Consider the following 24,043-nt stretch of genomic DNA (forward strand, 5'->3'; position numbering starts at 1 on the left):
CTCTATTTAGTTCTCAAAACAACCTCAGAAGGTAGGCACCAGTATCATTCTCATTCCATAGACGAGGAAACTTTACACATGGAGGTTATGGACCTTAGCCAAGTTCACACAACCTAATGGAGCCAGAGATGACTACTTACAGTGTGACCCCGGAAATTCTTTAACTACTCTAAGTCTCCATTCCTTCATCTGTGCAGTGGGGATCTCTACCCCTATGGGATTGTTTTGGGAATTAAATAATACACATTTTTTAATGTCTTGGGAAATTTAAGTCAATTTGGCCCAGCAAGGGAAATATATGAAGAAGCTATAGCCATGAACACTACTCAGGCTAATATCTACAGTGATTAATTGACAGATCTAATAGTATAGTGCTCTAAACAAAAATGGAAAAAGAAATGACCAGAAGGAAGGCCTTTCTTGGCCTTATGCTGCAATTTAACTACTTCTTCCTCTACTGAACTCCTTAAGAAGCATTGGGGCAACTGTTGGTAAAGGCTGTGTTTTATTTTCTGGGAGAGGACTAAAACAATCCATGAGCACTGTTTCATTTGCACCAGGACTCTCCTATTGAGGGGTAGAGGAGAGTGGTTTCAAAGGGGGAGAGAGAATAGAAGAAAACAACCAGTTATTTGAAGGGCTTTCTCAAACTACATTCACATCCTGAAGATTTAAATACTTGCCCCACCGCATTAGCAGCACCTGACTCTGTGGCCCATCCCCCACCCTAAGGCCTTGACTCTTCAAGTGTGTAAGGGCGGAACCAGGGTTGATAACCACTAATTTAACCAAACAGTTTCAATCTGTGGTTCTCAGAGTGTGGGGACCAGCAGCATCAGCATCACGTAGAAACCTGTTAGAAATGCAAATTTATAAATCCCTTCCCAGGACTACAGACTCGGAAACCTTGAGGGTACAGCCCAGCAATCTGTGTTTTAGCAAGTCTTCACGGTGAGTCTGAAGCTCTCCAGAGTTTGAGATCCACTGGTCTAAGCTCTTATTTACACAAGCAGTTTAAGATCGTGTGATTGGAGGAAAGTTCAAGAACGTGTGTTCATGCAGTAATCACTTCCTAAAAATCACTAAACTGGCACTTTTATAATCTTCCTGATCAGATAAAACATCTAAATCCTTACACATAAAGACATCTGTGAAAGGAAAATAAATCTTGGAACCCCAGACTCACTAAGCCTAAAGGAAAAGTCAAGCTGGGTCATGCAAACCTGCCTCCCATTATGGTTCCTAGATAAGATGGCTACAAAGATGAAAAGCTACACACCTCCCTCACACTTGGCCCCTGAAGAAATCCTTGTGGGCCCCGAGATTTCTAGCCTAAAGCAGTTCTGTTGAAGGTCACCAAGGCAATGTGAATTGATAGCTTATCTTCACAGGCGTGGGGACATAGGACAGGACTCAAAATCATCCCTCCACTCACCTGAGACAAATGTATATCTCACTGCTTCTTCTGCTGTATTTGTCTATGTTGTCTTATGTAAAAATACAGATTCGCTGATTCAGACAAAGGCATGAATGACTGTTTTCCCCTACCGATTTCTCATATGAAAATTGTGTATTTCCCAATATCCTGCCCTTTCTCCTTTAAATACTGAAGCCCTCAAAATCATCTTCAGAGAAAGGCATAGACCTGCCTCCCAGGCACACATCCTTAACTTTGGCAAATAAACCTCACGAAATAATTGAGACTTGCCTCAGATACTTTCTTTGATTTACACATTAAAAGGAATATAGATTTTAAAACATCATTCTTGTTCTTAATTCATTTTAAAGCAAAATAACTTCCCATATGTGAATTGTGATAAGATTTTGAATTTTTTTCTAAAGAATGGCTTCAGAAAGGGCAAAGAAGTTCCTATATAAATTGCAATTTTCTCAACACTCCCAACTTAAAATATTTGTACACAGAAATCATTAACAATTAATTCCTTGACATATTTCAGGTGTTATCTTCTCTTTCCTTGAGGGAAACAATTCCTCAAACAGAACTATGATTTTTGGGGGGCAGCTATACCTCCTTTGGTCTTACTTTACTCTTGAAGAAATATAAGAATGAAATAAATACCCAGGTCAGGAAGGACAGGCTTAGTTAGGAACCAAGCTGTCTTCTTTTATCTTGAAATATTCATGCTACCTGAAAAAAGAGACACTTGAGACATTTTTTTAAAAATTAAGACTTAAATGAATTAATCTTTGTTAAAGTAGCAAAGTACATGAGAAAATACCAAGAAAATAGTGTTTCATGTATTTTGGGAATTAAAAAGGGACTTAGATTCTGAAATGCCAGCTGACTTTTACATGTTTTATTATTTTTTTCAAGAACTTGTGATTACGTTTTCTGAACAAGGCACAATGTCATCAGTTGATATAGGCACAAACTGACCAAGAAGAAAAACAAGTTATTTCTCCATGTATCATAAATGGATCCATTTGGGGTGAACACGGTTAATAATTAGGGGTTATGACATTGAACAGGATATGTCATCAATGCAGAATCTAAACAGGGATGGTAAATTCCATTACCCAGTAAACTTTCATGCATAAAAATAAAAAATGAATAGGAATTCATGGAATTAAAACCTAATGCAGAGTACATGTCTTAAGTATAGTGTTGATATGTTTCTATTCTTTCGGTGTATTTTTAAAAAATTCCTATATATTATATATATATATATAGAGAGAGAGAGAGAGAGAGAGAGAGAGAGAGAGAGATACAATAGCAGCTTGAAATGACTAAGTTTAAACTCTTTTCCAGTCAACATTTTGGGAAAGTTTTCAAAAGGATTTTCTTCTGCATTGTTCCTATTATTTTCACCTATACTCCTAAAAGTACATAAGAAATGAGTATTATTTTGACCTACTGTCAATCTAAATCATCATGTGATTCCTTCTTCCACTCAACAAACACGTATTTGACACCTACCCTGTGCTAGGCACAGAAACCCACCCCATCAGAAACATTCATCCATTGGAAAAACAGGTAAGTAACAATACAGCCATGCATCACTTAACGATGGGAATATGCTCTGAGAAACACGTCCTTAGGCAATTTCATCACTGTGCAAACATCATAGGGTGTCCTTACACACACCTAGATGGTACTGCCTACTATACACCTAGGCTCTACAGCATATAGCCTATTGCTCCTGGGCTACTAACCCGCACTGCATACTCAACACTACAGGCAATTTTAACACCATGGTAAATATTTGTGTATCTAAACATATCTAAATATAGAAAAGACAGTAAAAACATGGTAAAGCCAGGCATGGTGGCTCATGCCTGTAATTCTAGCACTTTGGGAGGCCAAGGCAGGTGGACCACCTGAGGTCAGGAGTTCAAGACCAGCCTGGCCAACATGGTGAAACCCTGTGTTTACTAAAAATACAAAAACAAACAAACAAACAAAAATTAGCCAGGCTGGGTGGCCGGCGCCTGTAATCCCAGCTACTTGGGAGACTGAGGCAGGAGAATCGTTTGAACCCGGGAGGCAGAGGTTGCAGTGAGCCAAAATCACACTACTGCACTCCAGACTGGGTGATAGAGTGAGACTCCATCTCAAAAAAAAAAAAAAATTGGGACCATCACCCTATATACAGTCCACTCACTGACTGAAACATCATTTTTTTGAGACGGAGTTTCACTCTTGTTGCCCAGGCTGGAGTGCAGTGGCACACGATCTCAGCTCACTGCAAACTCCGCCTCCTGGGTTCAAGCAATTCTCCTGCCTCAGCCTTCCGAGTAGCTGAGATTACAGGTGCCCGCCACCACGCCTGGCTAATTTTTGTATTTTAGTAAAGACAGGGTTTCACCATGTTGGTCAGGCTGATCTCGAACTCCTGACCTCAGGTGATCCACCTGTCTCGGCCTCCCAAAGTGCTGGGATTACAGGCGTGAGCCACCAAGCCCGGCCGACTGAAACATCGCTATGGGGCTCATCACTATCATCATATTACAGTGTAAATGCTATGACTGAACTTGTATTTAAAGTATTACGTCATTGAAACCAAATGTTTATGAGAATGTGGCTGAACTCAACATACTAAGGATTTCTCTTAAATTTTACACAATACATTTTGAAACTATTGTCCATGAATTCATTGAACCCATTTTTAGTATGCTTATATTTTCACCTGTACTACTTCTTAAAAGTAACAAGTTCTGTCAATTTACGTCAGCTCTGTAAAATAGCAGGGCATTTCCTTTTACTTAGTCCTAAAACTACCTTCTCTAAGAGGAGCCTCTTGGTTTTAGTACTCTAAGATTTTGTGAACTAAACATTAGAAACATAAATTATGATTATGTAAATGTAAAATCATACACTTAGCCTGTCTTTTCTTACATGGCCCACTCAAGCATTATTATCTCTTGGATTTTTTTTTATACGACCACATGTAGTTACCTCTGTGTTACCAAGCCACACAGTCCTATGTCACTTTTTTTTTTAAGAGATTGGGTCTTGTTCTGTCGCCCAGGTTAAAGCACAGTGGCACTGCCATCCTTGCTCACCACTGCAGCCTTGAACCCAGTGGCTCAAACGATCTCCGACCTCAGTCTACCAAGTTGCTGGAACTACAGGTATGCACCACCATGCCAAGCTAATTAAAAAAAAAAAAGTTTAGAGATGGGGTCCTTACTATGTTGCCTAGGCCTGTCTTGACATCCTGAGCTCAGGCTGTCTTCCCACCTCAGCCTCCTGAGTAGCTGGGATGAAAGGTGTGATCCACCATACCCAGCAGTTTTGTATCACTTAAAGTCACATAACTTGCTTTTGTTTTACCAGAAACAACCCTTTAAATTTACCAGACTTGGTTATATATTATTTTTGGTTACATACAAAAATTTTAAAAATCAATCCCACCATTAAAGGGTTAGAATATGACAACTGGGGATATCAGAATTTCATCCAACAAATGTTTATGAGTGCCTCACAAGCATTACCGTCTAGCTTATTTGCTAACTCCGCTTCATAGGACAAAATGTTAACATGTGCAATTACCATAGTCACGGAAAGGTAGCTACAATTTCTTATGTTCACAGCTTTAATAAAAGTAAAATATCTTATGGCTGGGCACGGTGGCTCATGCCTGTAATCCCAGCACTCTGAGAGGCTGAGGCAGTTGGATCACCTGAGGTCAGGAGTTCGAGACCAGCCTGGCCAACATGGTGAAACCCCATCTCTACTAAAAATACAAAAATTAGCCAGGTGTGGTGGTGCACGCCTGTAATGCCAGCTACTTGCGAGGCTGAGGCATGAGAATCTTTTGAGCCTGGGAGAAAGAGGTTGCAGTGAGCCGAGATCTCACCACTGTACTCCAGCCTGGGTGACTGAGTGAGACGTCTCGAAAAAACAGGTAAAATATCTTAAAGTTACCAATAAGTAGAAATAGAATACAGCATCCAGTGTCTTTCACTGTAGATTTCATTTTTCTTAACAAAGCCATAATGCCTACCTATAAGATAAAATTTTAGAGGTTTTAGTTAACAACCAAGTGTACTTACGGTGATACTGTTCTGAGATGAGCAGATATCCATCTCTGCTACCTCAGGATGACACTTCATTTACCAAAATATTATACAATTACTGTCTCAGGTTTAGATTAGCAGCTAATTAATAACTGAAGTTATTTGGGATTCTATCCCATCCTCAATTCTCTACCCCACCACTAATGTTCTCAGAATCTATCATTCAAAGGGTCTTATCTCTACCATGAAGTTTGAATATTCATTTTTAGTTACATTTAGTCCCATTTAGTTTTGTTCTACTGCTGATTTTCCTATTCATGTTTTTATCCTACAACACTCTCTATCACATATACCAAGACTGCTCTTCAATGCCTTAAGGGAACACACAATCCCCCCATTTCTTCAGCATCCTCTCATAATCTGTCTCATCATTTCTAAAACCTCTGCAAAGATTTTTTGCGTTAAAAGGTGAGTCAACACATAAACATGAATGAAATTTACATACTAACCTATCTCTATCTTCTTTATGTCTTACAGCAAGGAGGAGCCTGTGGTTTTCTCCTTTTTTCCCCCAAAGAGTTTCCCTGGTGATATATTCAATAATTAATGAACCAAATGAAATCTCCTGTTCATAAATTTTAATTCCCATAGTAAGGTTAACATAAACCATGAAAACTAATATCTAAGTTTAAAATTTTTAATTACTAAGTTTTTTGTTTTTTAGACCACACGGCAAGGAGATCACATTTTTCAGGGTGGTTTTTTTTTTTTAACCTCTCAACAGCTTCCCTAGAGCCCATTTAATACATAATGCAGATAACTAAGATCCCTTGTTGACAAATTTCAATTTCCTCAAGTAATTAACGGCCTACCATGTTCCATTTAAATACACAATTTCACCGGCACGGTGGCATGCACCTATAGTCCCAGATACTTAAGAGGCTGAGAGGATTGTGAGGATTGCTTGAGCCTGGGAAGTCAAGGCTGTAGTAAGCCATGATCGTACCACTGCACTCCAGTCTGGGTGACAGAGAGAGACTCTGTCTCAAAAAGTATATACATGCATACATATATAATTTAATTTGCAGAATTCTAGAATGTCTTAAATTATTTCCTTATAAAAACTAGCCACCGTAAGCCTTTTTAACTATCCTAAACATAATGTATATAATTTACGTCACATGCCAATTAGACATAAAACCTCATTCAGCTTAAGCTGCCCTACTGGGTTTTTAATTTCACATTACCAAGTAGTTAATGACAAATTTTCATATTTTAAACAATCTCTGGGTAAAGGTGTTTAGTTGAAAAACGGAATATAAAAATAAGGAGAAAAAAACTGAGTCAAGCCATTGCTAAGTGTTGCCATTAAAAAAAAAATTAAAAATCCTATATAAGAGCCTAGCAATTTATTAGTTCTTTGAGCATAGGGGCCATTGTCCTCATCTTGTCCCTCCCAAAGTAGTATTCTCTCTTTCTTCAGCTATAGAGAAATTGATAGAATCTGTTCCATAGAGAAAGTAGATTTCATTAATTTCTCCACAGCTGAAAATTCACGACAAGCTAAAAGTAAGAGAGTAGAAACAGTAAGGCCTCTAAAAAGAGTACTTTATACTTTTTTTTCCTTTCTTTCTTTTTTTAAGACAGGGTCTCCTCTGTCACCCAGGCTGGAGTGCAGTGGCATGATCACAGTTCACTGCAACCTCTGCCTCTTGCCCTCAATCAATCTTCCTACCCTAGCCTTCCGAGTAGCTGGAACTACAGGCGTACACCACCACGCTTGGCTAATTTTTGTATTTTTTTGTAGAGATGGGGTTTCACCATGTTGCCCAGGCTGGTCTTAAACTCCTAGGCTCAAGCAATCTGCCTGCCTCAGCCTCCCAAAGTACTGGGATTACAGGCATGAGCCACTGCAACTGGCCAACACTTTTGAATAATAGGTAAGAATTAATGTTTAAGGATATTCATTAACCAATTGTATATATGACAACAAATTAAAAATATAAATAGGAGAGTAGTTATGATGCATTCATACAGTGAAATATTATGCAGCTATTAAGACAGCGCTCTGACTTGCAGAGATACTAAGAATAATGATATCTTCTGAGCGAATTCTTTTTTAGAGTGTTCCTACTGCAAGTAAGATAAGCATCTCAGTGGGAGTTTGTCCTTACCCAGTAAGGTATACTACATTTCCTTTATAATAACTACACAGTATATGAACAAACCCTGCTAAAGCCAAAAGTGGAGGAACAATTAAGCTGTTACTGCCATAAATATGAAATATAGACACTAAGAGAAACTTTATATTATTTCAGCAAGTCAGTAGCATCTGAGTGTAGAAACATTTCATGTGATTTCTATTTCAAAAAAGATAAAATAACACATCTTTCAGCAATTCTGGAAGAAAAGGCTCTCTATAAACATACTGGAAAATGGAACTGAGGAACACACACTGTGAACTTACCAAGCATTTTTCTGTCCATAACTATTGTTCCAAAGGAAATTCTCCGGTCCCTGTACCATCCACAGGACCTTGGCACAAAGGTGGTAGTGAAGCATGAAGATTTAGGGCACTGACTTTGGTCCTCCACTGCTGGAGTTTGAACACTGGCTTCACCACTTGTGTACGTTAACCGACACATGGAGTCAATAAAGGTTCACTGAAATTATTACTACAGTTGAGAGAAAGAGGTCTTTGAACTAAAGATGGAAAAATATTAAAATACTTCAAGGGACAGAAGTATATTTAAGCAGGAATTCTTTTAAGAGATCCAAACATTTTGGGTGTGCTCAATAGGTTATTTTTTCATCCTAAGCCAGATCTCTCTTCAAATCTGTGGCTCATTTTCTTTTCATTCTTTCTAATCTTATTATAATTATTCAGGAGGCTTAACTAAAGTTAAAATTTTCAAATCTATTTTTTTAAGTTAATTATCCAGTTTGTGATCTAGGTTCTTGTATTTTAGTTTCTTCTTGACCTATTCTACTCACTTGCCGCTTATTATCATCACTCCACCAGAGGGCATACAAAACAAAGGTGATAACGTGAAAACACTCAAAGTTGGTAACTTGTTAGCTTTCAGAGAAGCTGTAGCAGCATCACCAAACACCTTACGTAGCACTAACGCTGTAAGATTCTCTGGAAACTGTCTTCTCCATTTGAAACGGCATTAGCTAAGATACAACAAATATTAATTCATGCATTCATTCCTTCATTCAACAAATATCTGAGTCCCGACCATGTGCCAAACATATTCTAGGCTCTAGAGATTCGGTAGTAAACAAAACAAAACTTCCCATTGCCACAGTGCTTTGTTCTGTATCTGTCTAGGAGATAAATAATACAGCACATCAATAACATAATTTTAAGTACAGATAAGTCGTATGCAAGAAAAAAACTGCAAGAACTTCAAGAGGTTAGAGGGTGACAAGGAAGGCTATTTTCAAATAAATTAAGTAAGGACTGAATGAAATGAGAGGATGAGCTATGTCTTCATTGGGAGAAAGCATTACAGGCAGAACAGCAAGCAAAGGCCCAGGCAGAAACTAACCTGACATGCTGGACCTACAGCAGTGACGATGGCGAGGCTGGAAGAGAGTGAGCAGGGCAGAGAGCAGCAGTTGAGACTAGAAGGGTGTGCCAGAGCCCAGTCACCGTCTCTTGATCATGGTTAAAAAAAAAAAAAAAAAAATCCTGATTTTTTTTCAGATGGGGTCTCACTCTATTGCCCAGGCACAAACATGGCTCACTGCAACTTTGACCTCCTGGACTCAAGCAATCCTCCCGCCTCAGACTCCCATGTAGCTGAGACCACAGATATGCACCACCATGCCTGGCTAAAACGTTTTTATTTTATCTAACAATAATGGGTTCTGACGACTGAGATATAACCTGCTTTGATTTACCTCTTTTAAAGTTCATGCTGGCTGGTGGGAGACAGAGAGTGGAAGCTGACAAACCAGTTGGGGGGCTCCTGCAGTCATCCAGGCCAGGGAAGAATACAGTTTGACACCAGGGCGGTGGTGGTGGCAGTGCAGGTGATAGGAATGGTCAAATTAACTTTTTTAAAAAGATGGTCCAATCTGCAGTGATTTTGAAGGTAGAGCCCATAATACTTGCTGTTGAAGGAATAGATTTAGAATGAGTGAAATAGGGGAATTAGAATTTTTAGCCTCAGCAACTGGTGGATGGTGGTACCATTGACTGAGATGGAGAAGAATGAGAAACTGTAGCCAATGAGGCAGGATGAAAATCAGAAAGAGCAGTGTCCCAGAAGCCAAGGGGCAACGACATTTTGATAAGGAAGGAGTTATCTGTTGCCTGTGTCAAATGTGGCTGAAGATCCAGTTTGGCAAGACTGACATCCCTGGTGACCTGGAGAAGAATTGTTTCATGGAGTAGGAGGGATAATGTGTCTCTGAAGCGGGTTCAGAAGAAGATGGCAGATAAAGAGTAGAGACAGCCTACATGGAGTCTTTCAAAGATTTTCTTTTTGAAGCAAAGCTGCATTGTTATTGTTTGAAGTTTTATTTTTAATTTTTCATTTCTCCCAGTGCTGGGATTACAGGTGTGAGCCACCGCGCCTGGCCTGTTTCATATTTTTATTTCTCTTCTTCCACATTGAAAACCCCAGTTCCCAAAATATCAATGAATTTACTCATTTGCTCAATCCTATAATGCACACAAAATAGTTTCAGAATTGCTACACCTCTACCATACAAATAATACCCTACTACACAGAGTTCAAGATTATTTTTTCAGTTCTTTAATCTTTAATCCTGTGCTCAAAACTTACTTGGTTTTTTTTTTTTTTTCTTCTGGGAGTTTATATTATTCACATAAATACACGGTTTGTTGTTGCTGTTTGTATTGTTTTGGAGTCCCACTCTCCACATCTTGTTAATTTTATTTTTGAACATAAAAAAGACTAACAGTTTCCAAAACTCAAAACTATGCAAAAAAGTACATTCAGAACAAGGCCATTCCTTCTGTTGTTCCCATTTACTCAGTTCCTGCCCGGTGCCTGTAGGTAACTAATTAGTTTCTGGTTCTCACTCCTGTATTTATTTTTTGTTCTGTCAAAAAACTACGCTTCCTCAAGGTGAGGTAGAGAAATGAGGCAGGGCCAGACGCCGTGGCTCACGCCTGTAATCCTAACACTTTGGGAGGCTGAGGTGGGTGGATTGCTTGAGCCCCAGAGTTCAAGACCAGCCTGGGCAACACAGTGAGATCCCGCTTCTATTTATAAAAATAAATAAATAAAAAGAAATGAGGCAGTCACTGAAGCAGAACACTGGATCAAGAAACCATTTTATTTTAAAATGGTAGACTGTACAATAATGTAAATGATTCTGTAGTAACTGACAAACTGAAGGTGCAGGAGAGAGTATGATAAATTGCAGAGGGAAATATCCATCAAAATATCCTCTAGTTTAATTTGAGGGATATCAAAGGGTTCTCATATCCCAAAATTGACGGCAATCCTGTTTGTAACCTTCCAAATTAGTTATAACTCTATCTCTAGAGAACCCACATTAAAATGGAGTTATTGTTTTATCAAGATAATTAAGCCATCACTACCTATTAATATCAATAGGATACACTGTGCCCTGGCAAAAGGGAGGTTTTGAACTTGGAACAAGACATTTAACTAGGAGTAGAGTGGTGAGAAGAGAATGGCTGATCTGAGAAGCTGTATAAAAACATGGGACAGACAATAATGATCATGCTGGAAAAACAAACATGCTTCTGGCATGTCTTGGATATTTTACACACATGCTAATGAGTAATTGAGGGTCACTCCTCATGCCCTCGAACTAAGTTAATATGGCTCAGGGGAAAGAACATGGACTTTGGAAACAGAGGGGTCTTGCTTTGAATCCCAGTTGAGTTACCTAACGCCTACATGACCACTGCCAAGTTACTTAAAACCTCACAGACAATTTCCTTACCTGTGGAAGTAGATAATGGTGTTACTGTGAGATATAAGTAGAATAACTTACAGCACTGCCCCAGCCCAGAAGAGATATTTTAATAAATAAGTCCATAACAGACGCAGATTAAAATAGTCAGCAAGGTAAAGAAACTGATGATACAGCCAGCTGACTTCAATAACATGCCTAAGAGAAATCACACCATCTCAGGCAGTATTTGGTAAGGGCAGAAGAATGTCCAACACTTAGTTCCAATTCTTAATTTTCAAATTGCCCCAGAGTCTATTTTTAAAGTGTAAAAGTATGTGCTGACATACTTACATGCCAATTGTTTAAAAGAAACAATTCTACAGGTTAACAAAGGCCAAAGACTCGGAATAACTTCCTAAATAATGTTTATGGGCCCACAAAGAGTTGAACCAACCTAAAATATCACAAGCTGTATCAATCAGTTTTATAAATGTATATACAGAGGGTTGACAACGTTCAATAAGATGATATTTTAAAAGTTTCTATTTCAGTTTCAAATTCATCTACAAACCAAAATGCAACATGGAAAATCTTAAAATGTCTTTAAGCCACATAATGAAATATACAGTAAATTTTCAGAGCCTAGGATCAGTAGTAAACCAAAAGCCCCACACTGAAGAGTATTAAAATGAACAATGGCAGAGACTCGAAGCACACAATGTTGAATGCACCTAATCAGCCGTCCTCCTCTCCGACTAGAAATAACTTCCCTCCCATCTTAAATTAAGTAGCGTGTGTTCTGTCTCTGTCCTAGAAGATGTACTTAATGGTCATAAACTCTGTTTGCAACACTGAGACGGACTCATAATAAAAGTTCTAATCAACAATTAAATTTTGAACGTTTTAAGAAAACTTCCCGCTAATCCACACGCCAAGCTACTTTGTCGGTGGCTGAGAGGGAGAAAGATGCATCCTTATCCTTTATGGAAAGAGAAAGGGAAGGAGTGGGAGAAAAGGGAACACAAGGAGACGCAAAATAACAAAGTATTGCTTGTATAAACAAATGAAAGCCTGGTTTCAAACTTTTGAAAATTCAATGTTCCCTTAGCGAATAGCAATACATATCAAAGTATATGGCAATCATCCGTGTTCTGAAGCAGAAAAAGGTGGAGAGAAAAGGAAAACACTTTTTATTGTACTGAACTCACAAGTATTCAAAATTCATCAATCCCCTCCCATCCTCAAACTCTGGACATTATATCATTTCCAAAATAAATCGGAAACAAAACCACTGGACTAATTTTGGACTCAGCGTAGAACTTTTATGAGTCTTCCCAGTACTCTCCACCCAACAGCCCTGCTGGGCAGTCCCGAATACCCGCTATTTTGGGGGCACGCACGGGTTCGTGCTCTGAGTTCCTGGAAGGAGGCCTCGGGGAGTGACGAGAAACCCGGGGGGTCTGCAGGACTTGGACCGCCGACCGTTCCTCGCTGCCCGGGGCGAGCGGTCTGGACCGCCCGGGAAGTGCCTGCGCCGGCGGTCGTGGGGCCAGTTCCCGCGCGGCAGCGGGGCGCGACACAGGCGCGCCCTCCCCGTCCCTCCCGGGCAGCGTCGGCCGCCCGAGCCCTCAGTCTCGGAGCCAGGGGAGACCCGCCCCGCCCCGCGCCGTCACCCGGGCCCCGTTCCTCAGGGGTGGCTCGCGGCGCCCCACGTCCCTGCGAGAAGCCCGGGATCGCTTTGCGGGGCGCACCGACGAGCCGCCGCTCGCGAGCTCGCCGCCTACCTGGAGGGAGCTCAGGCCCGCGTCGACCGCGCGCTGCCGGGGTCCGCTGGACGCTCAGCAGCCCCTGGAGCGCGAAGCCGGCGTGGAGAGCACAGCGCACCACCGAGACCAGAGCCGCCGGCCACACCCAGTCCCGCACCTCCCAGCAGCCAACTCCGCGGCGCGCCGGAGCCGGGGCGGGTACGTGGCTGGAGGCGCGAGGCGCGAGGCATGAGGCGCGCGGGCCCGGCGGGGACGTGCCGGGGACGCGCAGACCCTCGGAGCGCGCGCAGCCCGGGCGGGGGGCGAAGGGAGCGGGCGCCGCGCGCAGCTTCTGCTTCCTATTTTCTCTCTCGTTTCCTGCCAGAAGGAGAAGAAAAACATTCATTCCCGGGCGGTTTCGTTTTCTTGTTGGTGTGGCGCCGGGGCACGCTGCTAAGTAGCGCCCGTCTAAGTGGCGTGGCCAGTTTCCTTTCCGGCGGTGACAGGCGCCAGTTTGCTTGTTAGCAGGATCGAAGGGCAGAGCTAGAAGACCCCAAAGGTCCCATTTAGGTTTCCCATTCCGGAATTCTAAATGTCAGAAAGTAAACTGAAGCCCAGAGTTGCACAACCTTGCGTTGCAGTCCCCGCTCTTCCATCACTAGTTATAGGACCGTGTACCGTCTCGGGCCTAAGTTTCGTCATCGCCAAAATAAAGATACTGATACCTGCCTCATAAAGGTGCTAAGCATATTAAATGAAGTGATGTTTGCACGAAGCCTGCCTCCAAATAAATGGCCAATACTTGGAAGTTATTGTTCCTATTGTCATTGATAAAACTGGAAGGCCTTCCAGATATCCCTGCCAAGTCGCTCTTCTCCGCATGAGTTAAACACCACATGCATCTCAATCGAGTTTTTTTTTTTTTCCACATGTATCTGGGTGTTTTATGTTTAAAATGTCATAAAATAAATGCATCTATCCAGTTTGCTTCCTCTGAAGTCAGTACCGCCTGGGAGCATTTTTCCTCTCCCCACCCCCATTTTTCTTCTGAGTTAATTCCAGTTTGACAGACTGTTGCTATAGCATTCCTTCTCTGACGTCAAACAATTTAAAGAAACAGCCCTGGGTAGCGAAAACTGCAGAGGAGTTCTTTGTGGAGTTTCTGTGCCGGAGAAAGGTTCGAACAATATCATCAGATAACTTTAACACCCCCTCAGCCTTCCAATCCTCCTTCTGTAGCTGCTTCCCACTATCACCTGGAATAAATCTATTAGTCCCTTGAAAGAGGTGATGCCATGATAAACACACCCTGTTTGTGACTGTGGGGAAAATGTGACCGTTTTGTATAAAAGCCAGGCCATGACAAAAATAGAAGCAGCTGTTTCTATTTTCTTTATCCACAGATAAACTGTGGATAATTTTTCCCCCAAAATTTTCATTTTTACTAATATTAGGAGCATTTTTCCATTAAGAAGAAAGAAATGCCAAATATTCTGCATATCAAAGTGTCAGAAGAGCTCGTTGGGACATGAGTGTTTTGCATCTGTAACTATTTATGTTTTAATGATTAAATCCTGAGTTTTATCATTGTCGTTTTTAGGAGGAAGCAAAGGGAAATTGTTAAAGAGTGCCTATTACGGACCATGCTCTCTGCTTTCTTATACTGTACTTAATCCTCATAATTACCTTGAAGTGTGAATTTTATCCCCATTTTACAGATAAGCAAACTGATGCCCTGGTAAGATTAATTTATGAGAGTCACGAAGGTATTGGTAGAGCCCTGCATGACATCAGATTGGATCAACTCCAAAGCCCACATTCTTTCTTTTTTTTATTTGTTTTTTTGTTTTTTTGTTTTGAGACGGAGTCACTGTGCGGTGATGTGATGTCAGCTCACTGCAACCTCCACCTCCAGGATTCAAGCGATTCTCGTGTCTCAGCCTCCCAAGTCTGGGATTACAGGCACAAGCCACCACGCCCAGCTGTTTTTTTGTATTTTTAGTAGAGACGGGGTTTCACCGTGTTGACCAGGCTGGTCTCAATCTGCTGACCTCAAGTGATCCGCCCACCTCGGCCTCCCAAAGTGCTGGAATTAACAGGCGTGAGCCACCGATCCCGGCCTCATATTCTTTCTTTAGATTCTTTTCTGCCTTGTTCCTGTGCACTAGCATTTACCAGATGTTATAAAGCTTTGAGAGCTGGTTGTTGGGTTAAGATTATTTGTTGAAAAACAAGTTGCTGGTGTTTAGGAAAACACAGTGGGAAGCAATGAGATAGTCTATTCCAGAAAAGATGAGGGGAAATATAAATGAACAGCTCCTAAACGTAAAATACAAAACCTGAAAAGATGTAACAAGAATTTGACTGTCTTTTAAAGAGTTTAAAAGAATGATATCGTCAACCTTCCTGAAAATTTAATGTAGACAAAGAAATTACTAGAAGAATAAAGTCCAAGTACAGAAAAAGGAAAGTTTAATTATTATCCAAACGAATCTACTTCCAAGAATATTGTATTTCTGTTTTGCCATACCTGCTGCATATTGTTCTGGAAAAAAAAAAAAACTTACTTGTTAAAGGACAAGCCTATACTGAAAATCTGAAAGTAGAGCTGATTAAAAGAATTTTATCATCAGGAATAATTTCATAAGAGCACAGTAATGCGTCTCAGTGATCCAGCAATTCATGATTCTTCCAATGATAATGAAATCCACGAAGAACAAAAGAGAGAGACTGGGAAGGGAGGCAGAGAGAAAGGTGAAGGGGCATGCTATTAACATTTCTGATGCCTGCTGGTTTGTGTAGACAATTGTAGAGATGTATCCTACTTCTGAGGATTAAGCCCCATGATCTTTTGTTTGGGTGCCACTGGCTGATAATTAGATTTCTAACTCATTAGGCCCATGTTCTCAAATCCTACTCTATTAAGAGAGCATGGTGGGGTCCCTACTAGAGAACCTTTGAAGACAAAATCCTTGTCCGTTTCATCTTTGTGTCTGCCATAGTGTTTAACAGAGCACCTTGCATTTGCTAGGTACTCCACGAACAAATAAATGAGTGAATGCACTTGGCTGCTTGTTTTATGCAAATAACCTGCACACCTCACCCCATCCCACACGCTAGTCAGAATCATAGGAGAGGAGAAAGTGGTCATTGCTTTTCTAGGAGTTTAGTTACAGTTTCTTTTGCAGGGTGTTTTGCTTCACTATGATCAAGTTCAGAGAAGCTCTGCTCTTGGTCCTACATTGGATGAATCTGAATGCTGTACTCAGTAAGCTACCCTGTAATCCATAGTGCCATAGGTTTGTATATCCTGCTTTTACGTTTTACCCTAGAAATGGTCTATATTTTTTTCTGAGCCTACCTTGCTCTCAGACGATGCCAAGCACACCGTGAAGAACACAGCTATTAAAGTGTACAATATTTCAGTACCGCCCTGTATGTGTTGTATGCATTCCAATTCTATTGTGTTTGAAATGAGGCCAAATTATATACATACAACATCGTAACTACCGTAACAGATTTTATTTCACCCACAACAAAATAAGTTATAAAATATTAAATGGAAATTATCTAACAGGATCTACAGCACAGTTTCCCAAGGACATGAGAAGCAATTCCCTAGTAGATTCTGTAAGAAGTCAGTCTATGTGTGGTTTCAGACAGACATCCTTGATACAGAGTAGTCATGCCTAAAGCCTTCCCTCTTGCTCACACACAATGCATTGTCCATATCAAAGTACAGTTTGTACTTTGAGTCACCTTTGCTGTACTCCTCTGACACTGGTGATACAAATCAGTTATAGCTTTTGTTTATTTCCACTCAGGTTCTCGTAAACCATGGGAATTTGGAATCTGTCATCCAAGTGCATCCCAGTGACCTTAAGAGAGTGTCAATGATATCTGTCACAGGCATGGGAGAGGGAACTAGAAGCATGCAGGCATATATCTGCTGCTCTATGTCCTGTCATTCAGGTCCCTGGAATCAGGGAATTCAGGGAAATCAGGGAATTCAGGTCCCGGGAAAGGGACATGTCAAAGTGAAAAAACACTAAACTGCACATCAGAAGACTTGATTTAGAGCTTTGGCTCTGGTATTAAATGTCTGTGTGATCTTAAGCAGATCTTACCCTGCCTGCATTCTGTCTTAATTATATAAAATGAAGGTGCTGAATTCTAATACGATTGACAAATAGACAACACTGGTGCCATCTCTCAGACTATGTCCGGGGATGACTTCACTAATCAATCGTGGACTCTTGCCCTGTAAGCTTCATTTCATCCCAAGAACTCTTCTGAACACCACATTTTCAAAAGGAACTCTGATCTGTTTCTGTTAAGTGAGTAAAAACATGAGTTTAAAAATGAGATGACATATTAGTTATCTATTGCTCTATTCAAGTCACCAAACTTAGTGGATTAGGACAACAACAATTATTTAATTGGTTCATGAATTTCCAACATGGGCAGGGCTTGGCAGACGTGTTCTCTGTTCCATGCTGGCTCAGATAGTTTGACTCTTATTAAGATGGCACTCTCACATGGCTGGCAAGTTGGTGCTGGCTGCTAGCTGGAAGATCAGCCAGGTGTGTGGGCAGAAACTTCAGTTCCTTTTCACGTAGGGCTTTCCACGGGCTACTTGGAATTCCTTGCATTAGAGTGGCTGGGTTCTAAGAGCAAGTGTTCCAAGAGAACAAGGAGGAAATGCATAGCATTTTTAGACTTAGCCTCAGCAATCACATAGTGTTGCTTCCACTATCCTCACTTGGTCTAGGCAGTCACAAATTCATGTAATAGGGACATAGACTTTTTTTTTTTTTTTTTTTTTAGACAAGATCTCGCTCCGTCACTGAGGGTGGAGTGCAGTGGCGCAATCTCAGCTCATTGCAACTTCAGGTGATTCTCGAGCCTCCTGAGTAGGTGGGATTATAGGCATGTGCCACCACATACAGCTAATTTTTTTGTATTTTTGTAGAGACGGGGTTTCACCATGTTCCCCAGGCTGGATAGACTTATCTAGAGGAACATGTTGAATACCACATATCATTGCAGCTAACTTCAGAAATATAAGCTGCCACAAGCACATTTGCTAACCCTGGATTAATAATCTATGAGAATCCAACAATCTAAGATTCTGTCTTTCCATTCCTTCCTCCCATAGAGCATTGATTTCATTTACGCTAATATGTTCTGTTAGATATTTCAAACAATGGAAAACATCTTGTTTTCCTTACAAATTTGTTTTGGCTTTGCTTTGATTTTAAAACTTATACTGTAAAATTGACCTTTTTTTCTTTTAGTGTGCAGTACTGTGATTTTGAACACATGTACAGATTCATGTAATTATCATTATAATCAGAACAGTTCCATCACTCCCCAAATCTCCCTCATACTATCCGTTTATAGCCTTAATTATAGTCACCTCTCTTCCCTACCATGACTCTTGGCAATCGTTGATTTGTCCTCTGACCCTAGAGTTCTGTCTTTTTGAGATTATCATATAAGTGGAACCATACAGTATGTGACCTTTCAAGACTGTCTTTTCTCACTTAGCATAACACTTTGGTTCTTTCTTATTGCTGCGCAGCGTTCCATGGTATGGAAGTACCACAGCTGGTTTATCCATTTGGCAAATAGTTTTCTGATGGAAACGATTGCTTTGAACTGATACCAAGCCACATAGACCAGACTTCAGACTCTACTTAGGAGGTAAGAAAAGATGAAAAGGAGCCCTGCAGACCAACTCTTACTCCAAACATGTTTATTTGTTGGTAGAAATGCCCATCTCAGTATCATAAACAAACAAACAAAAAATTAAAGAACCTGCTCTTTAGAACAAAACTCTAAGATCAAGAGAATAATTTTGAATGCCTCTTCTTACCCCAAGGAATATTTAAGAGAAAAAGGATTCATGAATTCAGACTTCCTTTAGCCATTTTCTCTAAATGGACCAGGATATCCAACTCATGTTTTCAAAAGCCCATTTAAATTCTAAGTGAAATTGTTAATGATAGCAAATTCAGTTCAGGTAGAGTGTGTGATGTATTAAAGCTACATTCCACTGGTTTTCCCCTTTGTATAATTATGCTCATTTTGTAGTGCCTAGAATGTAATACAGTACTTTGTATGATTCGGAGGTTTATAATTGGATGACTATTTTATGCCAGACTCTGTCTCCGGGGTCTCACTCATTTCTTATCACATTCTAGCCACAGTCTTAGCACAGCACATGCACCCACCAATTTTCTTCAATTAATGAGGGAGCAAATGAATGCAGAACTCTAAGGGACAGTCTCTGGGAGCTGCATTCATTCATTCTTCTGTAAGTAGTTACTGCGCTCTCAGATAAAAAGGTATCTTCGTATCTATTTAAGAACAAATAGAGTCAGGCTAACAAAATGCTTGGTTCAACATTAATGCTTCTAGGAGTGGAATCTTTTCCTGGCAGGTGAGATAGTCAACGTGGGATGGAAGTGGGACATGAGTTCCAAGACTTGGGACGGTTTTTACAATTTTCCTTTCACTTCGAGGTAGTAACATTTGAGCACTGAGCTACCTTTACAGCTTCATGTTTCCTTGTGCTGTCATTTTAGTTCTTTTTTTTTTTTTTTTTAAGACAGAGTCTTGCTCTGTCCCCCAGGCTGGAGTGCAGTGGCGCAATCTCGGCTCACTGCAACCTCCGCCTCCCAGGTTCAAGCAATTCTCCTGCCTCAGCCTCCTGAGTAGCTGGAATTACAGGTGCCTGCCACCACGCTCAGGTAATTTTTGTATTTTCAGTACAGACGGGGTTTCACCATATTGACCAGGCTAGTCTTGAACTCCTGATCTCATGATCCACCTGCCTCGGCCTCCCAAAGTGCTGGGATTACAGGCGTGAGCCACCGCGCCCAGCCCATTTTAGTTCTTAATGTGATGTGGGGAGGGGCAGGGGAGTTGCTCTACCACTTCACCATCCAAATGACAGCAGCAAATAAGGGCTTCTGGAGCAATTCACTCTCCTCAGGGACCAGGAGTGAGAGAAACCAGCTTCTGCTCTCATAGTGTGATAAAGTCCGCAGTTTTTAAGTGTTCTTTGGGAAAACACAGCCCTTTGAATTGGAGCCACAGTATTGGCAGGGTAATGATGATTTAAACAAGAACTGCTTTTCTCTTCTTTAAAATGTCTTTGGCAAAAGCAAAACCAAAAAACTATTATTAACTATTAGGGCTAAATATATTCGTCCCTCTGTATCCTTGGCATATTGGTTCCAGGACCCCCGCGGATACCAAAATCTGAGGATGCTCATGTACCTGATATAAAATGGCATGGTATTTGCATATCCTACACATATCCTCCTGTATACTTTAAATCATCTCTAAATTACTTATAATACCTGTGATACAATATAAATGCTGTGTAAATAGTTGCTAGGCTGTGTTTTTAAATTTTTATATTCTTTTTATTGTTCTATTATTATTTTTAATTTTTTTCAAATATTTTTGCCCCGAGGTTGATTGAATCTAAGGATGCAGAAGATATGGAAGGCTAACTATATCTGAAAATAGATATCAGAACTCATCTAGGAACAGTGCAGAATTGAGAATTTTTTAACAGAAACAATCTGCTTTTAAACAAATTTCCTACTTTAGTATTTCCCCTTTGATATCTTTTACATTTAACATACATTTATGGAGCATTTAGGAGACAGCACTTCACATTAATTAACCTCATTTACTACATACAACAGATTTGTAAGGGAATATTATTATTCCCGTTGTGCAAAGGGGAGATTTAGGCTCAGAGAATTGAGCATCTTGCTCAAGGTCTTGAGGCAGTGCCAGGGGTAGGCGTGGGGAGGTCAGGTCCTCCTTACTCTTCCCAATCCCCCATCTTCAAGTCCTCCAAGCTACCACAGTAGCTAGACAACCTAAGGAAAGAGTGTGCTCGCTGTGCAAATGAAACTCCAGAATGCTTCAGCAACACTGCAGCCCCTGCGACTCTCCTATATTCAATCAAACAGCTGGTAAATGGTGGCACAGACATATGGAGCCAGAACTTTCTGACCTGATGCTTGGGTGTGTTCCTATTCCTGCTCTTAGAAGCCTACCTTCCGGCCGGGCGCAGTGGCTCACGCCTGTAATCCCAGCACTTTGGGAGGCCAAGGTGGGCAGATTATCTGAGGTCAGGAGTTCGAGATCAGCCTGGGCAACACAGTGAAACCCTGTCTGCACTAAAAATACAAAATTAGCCGGGCTTGGTGACACATGCCTGTAATCCCAGCTACTCGGGAGGCTGAGGCAGGAGAATCGCTTGAACTTGGGAGGCAGAGGATGCGGTGAGCCGAGATCGTGCCATTGAACTCCAGCCTGGGCAACAAGAGTAAATCTCCATCTCACCAAAAAAAAGAAAAAAAAAAAAGCAAGAAAAAAAAAAGAAGCCTACCTTCCAACAGCTCCACAACTGCTTTCATTTAGGTTTCATTACGAATATTTTATTTCCTGCTAAATAAATCAGAGCAGAGTCTCCAGTAAATGAATGCCTCAGAAGTTTCTCTGTCTCACCAGTTGGATCTCATAAACAAAAATCAGGTAGGTGAATTTAACCATCCCATCCTCACCCAATTTGCCCCAACATTTAACCCAAATCCCAGAGACTTCACCAATTCATTCAATCTGGAAACATCAATTGCTCAGCTAATCTTTTCCCCTCTTTTCCCATTATCAGGATTAGCTACTTATTGTTCTTCCTATTTTGCTTCAACTGAAATAAACTTGAGTTCTTATCCTTTCTGTCAGATGGATTTCCAAGCTTAAAAGCTTTGAATCAGAATGACATTAATCCTGCTTTTTCTGCATTGTGGCCTTATTTCTTGTTACAGATATTTGCACTGCTCCATCTTACTTTCTGAGTTTCATGGACGTTCTCATTGCAAATGAGTCTGTGTTAGGGAGTTTGTATTTTCTCAAGAAACTGGAAACCTCATTGTTAAAAATCTCACTTTGGCAAAGAAAATTCTAGTCCACTTGTCAATTTTTATAAAATCTTATTTATAATCAAAATCAGATTTCAACTAACATTTACATTATTAGCATTGCATGAAGGTAAGTGTATTTTCTGTAGAGACTGACCCTAGGGCAGCTGCACAAATCTCTGCAAGAAGGTTCCTCTTTGGTGACAATGAGTCAGATATGTATTAACTCAGAAATGAATTTAAGAAGAAAAAAATTTTTGTCATCTTATGAATAAGTGTTTCATCTTGGTTTAGTTGATAAAGCAGCAGCTCTAAAAATAAAACTTACTATAGATTTGCTCTTTTTTCTTTTATTTTAAAAACCAAACTCTTACTCTTAACTTTGCCTTTTTGCATACCTAAATCATCCTTTTTTTTATTATTATTTTTAAAGATAGAGTCTCACTATGTTGCTCACACTGGACTCAAATTCCTGGACTCAAGCGATCCTCCTACCTCAGCCTCCCAAGTAGCTGGGACTACAGGTATGGCCACCAAGCTCTTCTATAGTAATATATAATTTTTTATCTTTTATTTTTTATTTTTACAAAAGCTTATTCTTAAATGTACAACAGGCTCCAAGACAACACTTCATTCCAGCTGTAGGTGGCAAAAGACATTATGGCAGGGAATACAGATGTTTAAATACGAATGAAATCAATGGTCACCATCGACTCAGGCACAAGGAACAGCTTACTTTTTGCCAGATTTCTTAATTCCACCTGTGTCCAGGGGCCCCTTCTTTCTGGCCTTCACTTTCAGCTCCTCGAGTTCCTTCTGCTCCTCTTTTTGTTTCTGCTTAAAAGCCTCATCTTCCTCGTCCATCTCCTTGGCCTGCGTCTTGGGCTGTTTCAAGGGCTTCTTGCCACCTTAGCGACTGGACATGGCAACTGCCGCCCCTTCCCCAGACCCTGCCACTGGAAATCCTAATATATAATTTTTAAAAATGATTTTACTTTGGGAGGTAGAGGCGGGCGGATCATGAGGTCAGGAGATCGAGACCATCCTGGCTAACACAGTGAAACCCCGTCTCTACTAAAAATACAAAAAATTAGCCGGGCGTGGTGGCGGGCACTTGTAGTCCCAGCTACTCAGGAGGCTGAGGCAGGAGAATGGCATGAACCCGGGAGGCAGAGCTTGCAGTGAGCCGAGATTGTGCCACTGCACTCCAGCCTGGGCGACAGAGCGAGACTCCGTCTCAAAAAAAAAAAAAAAAAAAAGATTTTAGGCATTAGTATTTGGAAGGAATTCCTAGGTTGGAGAGATGGTGAGCTAATTGTTTGGGTCTACATATGAGCTGAAATATAAATTTCAAGGAAGTTTAAATGTCCATGAAATCAGACCTAGCTTTTCAAAATTTTCACATTGACAATGATTGTCTAATAAATCTATCCTTCTACACTAACTAAAAACAAATTTTTTTTGCCACCTCAACCTTCAACTACTATGACATTTTGTATATTTCAATGACATTTATTAAATTCTACCTTTCATTGAAGTTTTCTTTGTGTGTAAAAAGTTACTGTGTAATGAGAATCTTAAACATAGAACACAAGGGTGATGCATCTGTATATCCTTCATGGCACCAAATAGAGCTTTCTGCTTTTCCCTGCCCTAATCCATCCGATATACTATTGTTGAATTCATTTTCCCAAAATTTAGCTCTGATTAAGTTACTTGTTGGCTAAGCACTTACAACAGTTTCTAGTTGTTTACTGAATTATATGTTCCTGCTCACCTGGCATAGCCTTCTATAATCTGGCCCCAACCTGTCCTTTCTAGCTTTATCTCTATGGTATTTTCCACTGAAACTTGGCTCTTCCTAATTCTGAGAAGAGGTGCTGGGATTTTCCTTTGTGTATGTCTGTGTGTGTGCACGTGTGTGTGTGTGTGTGCTATTCTCATGAACTGCAGTGTCTCATA

General features: G+C 40.6%; 1 protein-coding gene and 1 pseudogene across 2 annotated transcripts in view; both read right to left on the reverse strand.

Moving 5' to 3' along the window:
* Nucleotides 1–13,607, reverse strand: part of GNB4 (G protein subunit beta 4) — a 55,650-nt gene extending 42,043 nt beyond the window's left edge. The window contains exon 1 of one of the 2 annotated variants that reach the window (XM_001168001.7): nt 13,173–13,607. The gene's annotated coding sequence lies outside the window, so the exon portion shown is untranslated. Of the gene's footprint in view, nt 1–12,788; nt 12,992–13,172 lie in introns of those variants that run through there. The other variant, XM_009446895.5, reaches the window with a different exon arrangement.
* A 9,181-nt stretch (nt 13,608–22,788) lies between these two features.
* Nucleotides 22,789–23,005, reverse strand: LOC112208595 (translation machinery-associated protein 7-like; annotated as a pseudogene).
* Between the last annotated feature and the right edge of the window lie 1,038 nt (nt 23,006–24,043).

This window comes from Pan troglodytes, chromosome 2 (assembly GCF_028858775.2).
Source record: "Pan troglodytes isolate AG18354 chromosome 2, NHGRI_mPanTro3-v2.0_pri, whole genome shotgun sequence".
Lineage (NCBI taxonomy): Eukaryota > Metazoa > Chordata > Mammalia > Primates > Hominidae > Pan > Pan troglodytes.